The sequence below is a fragment of the Eubalaena glacialis genome, chromosome X (assembly GCF_028564815.1).
Source record: "Eubalaena glacialis isolate mEubGla1 chromosome X, mEubGla1.1.hap2.+ XY, whole genome shotgun sequence".
NCBI classification, from domain to species: Eukaryota; Metazoa; Chordata; class Mammalia; order Artiodactyla; family Balaenidae; genus Eubalaena; species Eubalaena glacialis.
The window spans coordinates 89,256,587-89,260,715 of NC_083736.1; the positions used below are offsets into that span (position 1 = coordinate 89,256,587).

General features: G+C 44.2%; 1 pseudogene; it reads right to left on the minus strand.

Moving 5' to 3' along the window:
• Positions 1-378: 378 nt before the first annotated feature.
• Positions 379-1,245, minus strand: LOC133082475 (spermidine synthase-like; annotated as a pseudogene).
• Between the last annotated feature and the right edge of the window lie 2,884 nt (positions 1,246-4,129).

A 4,129-nucleotide genomic window follows, 5' to 3' on the forward strand; every position in this document is an offset into this window, starting at 1 on the left:
TAGTGGCTTAGAGGAGAAACTGCATTTCCCCCAAAATAGGTTCTTGCATACTCAAAACTAAACAGTATACAAATGTCTTGCGTTGAGTTCCTATTATTGGCAGAATATTTGTTCTCGTTGTTGTTCTAGATACACGTGTTTGGTGAGTGAGGGGCAACAGAGGTGGAGATGGTGCTGTACGCACCTGGTATAAACTTTCAAGCTGAACGCCACACAGAGAGAAAGTCCTAACAGGGCAGGCCGGGCAGCATTCTGGGGCCTATAACACTGGGTTGGGAAGCGAGTCTGCGGGAGTCTCATCCAGGGCTGGCGGCGTCCAGCCACCCTGGAGGCTCGCTGGCCGGAGGTCCTGGGCGGCACCGGCAGCGGCGCCTGGGCTCAGCACACATCATTCAGGGCTTTGCGGGCAAACTCGGGCAGGACAAAGGGTGCCCGATGTACATCAGAGTTGTAGTATTTCAGCTGCATCTGTTCCACCTGCTTCTGCGTCAGCTGCTGCACGGGCTCCAGGAAGTCGGTGCTTGGATTTTTGCTGCACAGTATGAAGCCAGTTTGGCAGCTGGGGTAGGTGGGGATGGTGCAGTAAGCGTAGCCCACCACCGGGAAGAGTGATTTGCAGAACTGCCGCATCACCTTGATGAGGTCCAGGTGCAGCCACTGACACTCGCCCTGGCAGCAGAGGATGCCACCCTCCTTCAGGGCCGTCTTCATGAGCCGGTAACAGGAATCCTTGAATAGACTCTCAGCAGGGCCCAGGGGGTCTGAGGAGTCAGTGATAATGACATCGAAAGCATCCTGGTCCTGCTTCATGAACTCAAAACCATTATCCACACGTAGGATGAGCTTTGAGCTCGAGTAGTCAACGGCCATGCCCGGCAGGAACTTCTTGGAGACTTGAACGACATCCTCGTCGATCTCGCACTGGACCACGGACTCCACGGAGGAATGCTTCACCACCTGCCGCAGGACACCCCCATCCCCGCCCCCGACGATCAGCACCTTGCGTGGATTGGGGTGGCTGCAGAGGAGCAAGTTGGCTATCATCTCCTGGTAGGAAAACTCGTCCCTCTCTGTGCACTGGACGACGCCATCCAACACCAGCACGTTGCCGTAGCTCTTACTGCGGAAGACAAGGATATCCTGGTACCGCGAGCGCTGATGGTGTAGCAGCGACAGGGCCTGGCCGGGCCATGGGCTGCACGTCTAACGGAACCAGATGGCGGGACCGTCGGGGCCGGGCTCCATGGCTGGCAGGCTGGCGGGCGGGCGGACTCGAGGCCGGGGGAGCGGGATTCCGGCCCGGGACTGCAGGCAGCGCGGAGCCGCAGCACAACGGAACCAGCCCCACCCAGCGCCCGCGCCTCGCCCTAACCCCGCCCGCGCCCTACCACCACCGGCGGGGCGGAGCCTGCCGGCAGGGGCGAAGCCTGCCGGCAGGGGAGAAACCCGAAACCTCCTTGCAGAGGCCTTTGGTATCTTTTTATCTCCTAGCCATTTATCATTAACATTCTACCCCACGTCTCCAGATCACTGTGTCACTTCTGTATGGCATAATCCCCTCCCAGCACTTCTGGGAACATCCACTAGAGAGCACAAGATGTGCTGTGCCCACTTACCAAGCAAACACATTTAATACAAAATTATAAAAATGATATTTCATTACCAGAAAATATGCGTGTCCTAGAATAAAATTAGTTTTCACTCTGAAGGTGGAAAGCCTTGTGAACTTCCATTCCCCACTGCATAGCTTGACAAGCTCATAGCCAATGTCATGAAGACCAAATAGACCCAGGCCCATTTTGACCTGGACGGAGGAGTTTGCCAGGATTTGGGACTCTCAGTGTTTAAACTGGGAAAGTCTCCGGCAAACCAGTAGGTTTGATCACCTGAAGACCAACTAAAAGTACTGGATAGCGCTACTGTCAAGAAAATCAAAGCCTCTTATCTGCTTTCTGCTGGAATGTACCTTTCTCATTAAACTTGAAGTCATTGATGATTTCCTCTCTTACTATATAACATTGCTTCCTACCTGGTGCTACCACCTTCTCCACAAAGACAAAATTCTGTGTCCTCTAGTTTTCTTGTTATTGTGGTTGCTGTTTTGACAAAAAAAGACACGAATTTCTTTTGAAATTGTCATCTTAAAGACTCTCATGATTGATAGTTTCTGCCATCATGGTACCATAATTCCATTTCCCCCTTCATCTCACCAATGAAAGTAGCTTGGGTTTTGCTGACTACCTCATGACACTTGCACGTGCATTACATTTATCTTGCCATCACAATAACAGATATTGTTCCCATTTCCTGATGAGAAAATAGAGGCTAAGTGCAATCAGGTGACTGGCATTGGTTGTAGAACTAGTCACAGGATAAGCCTACTCCGTATCATGGCCTCGGCTTTCCATATTAATAATGACTCTCCTTTTTCTAGACTATCTGTCAAATATACCTAACACCTATAATCACAGAAGAAATGTGACCTAAAGCTTGTAGATTAAAAGATCTACTGGAAAATATTTTCTCAGCCCTGTCTTGTGTGTAGCTTAGATAGCTTCATGGTTGACTTTTCTAATTACTCTCATGAGACCATAAAATCCAACTCTCTGACAGAATGCTATTGAGTTGCTTTCTTTTATTTTTACCTTGAATATGCCGTTTGTGTTTTAAATGTTCATGGTAAACATTACTCAGACCGTATATTCCCATAATATTTCAAAAGAAAACCATATTCAGGAGCCTGAAAAATGAGGTGGGGAGAAATAGCAATCCTGAATTTTCATTTTACTCAAAGTACCCCTGATCAAAGATTGAATTTCAGGACACCAGACCAAATAATTTTTCTTCAAAATTGAAGTTAAAATCCTCTTTATTTTTTTTCCTATTTGCCATGCAAGGAAAAATAAATATGTGCCAGTAATCCATAATTCACTTTATTGGAAGAAATTTCTTGGGAATTATATTCTAGAAATGGCTATAGTCTGGCAATTCTAGAATCTATAATAAAGAAGTCATTTCAAAGGAATTTTCCAAATAAAACCTTTTCACTTTGAAAAATGGCTCTGCTTTAGTCAAATTCACACAATGAAGGGAAAATAAAAGCCTAAAGTTAATTCTGTAAGAGTATAGGAATACATGCAAGCTTTGATACAAATTAATGGCATGGAATCAAAACACAAACTTGAACAGTTTATCGGGCAGAATATCTGCAAAGTTAAAATATACACAGAGCAGTAGTTATGAATGTGAAGGAAAATATCAAAACAAAGATCACTGAAAGACAGACTTATAGTGCAGCTTTAACTGCCTACAGGGAAGTTTTTATTTGAATTCGGTTCATCCTAGACGATTCCAAAATGGGAGTTCACTGAACCCTAACTTACAAAGAGAACTGACAGCCCATCAGGTACATTTCACTCCGGTCAGTTAGAGCTGATGTTGCCTTCATGGATTTATGGTACTCCCAGGGATCTGTCTGTCTATCTATACAGCTCACCCCAACTGTAGGGAAATGAGTATAAACAACATAGACTTCCAGTCTACAGGTATAATGTATACATGATTAACAACCTTAACCCCCTCAATTTTATTTCTTATATTGTAATACTTGTGTGGCTCAGATTTACATAACAGAACTATACAACGTTTGTTGTAAGAAACATGCATGTCCCTAACAATTCTCGTAATATGCCTCTTTATTTAACACTGTTGCTTTAAGATTTACAAACTATATGTTGTTCAAACTAGTATCCTATTAAACTGTAACTTTAAAAGTACAAAACATAACTTACCATAATTTATAAATCAATGATTACCATTTGTATGGACAGTGCTTGGTAAACTGAATAAGATAAATAGGTGTTTAAACATCTACCTTTACACCTCTGGTACTTTATGTAGGAGGGAATGATATCACAATCACTTGTGAAATAGTGTCATCAAATCATTAAAGCCATCAGGTTCTAACATTCCCAGAAAAATGGCCTTATTAAAATAGACTGATGAACTACATTGTATCACAAACCTGGGTAGCCCCATTCTACATTTAATTTAACATATCCAAAAATATCATAGAGCTGAAAAGACATTCAAATGAAATAAATATATACTTTCCATTTGATTATTATAG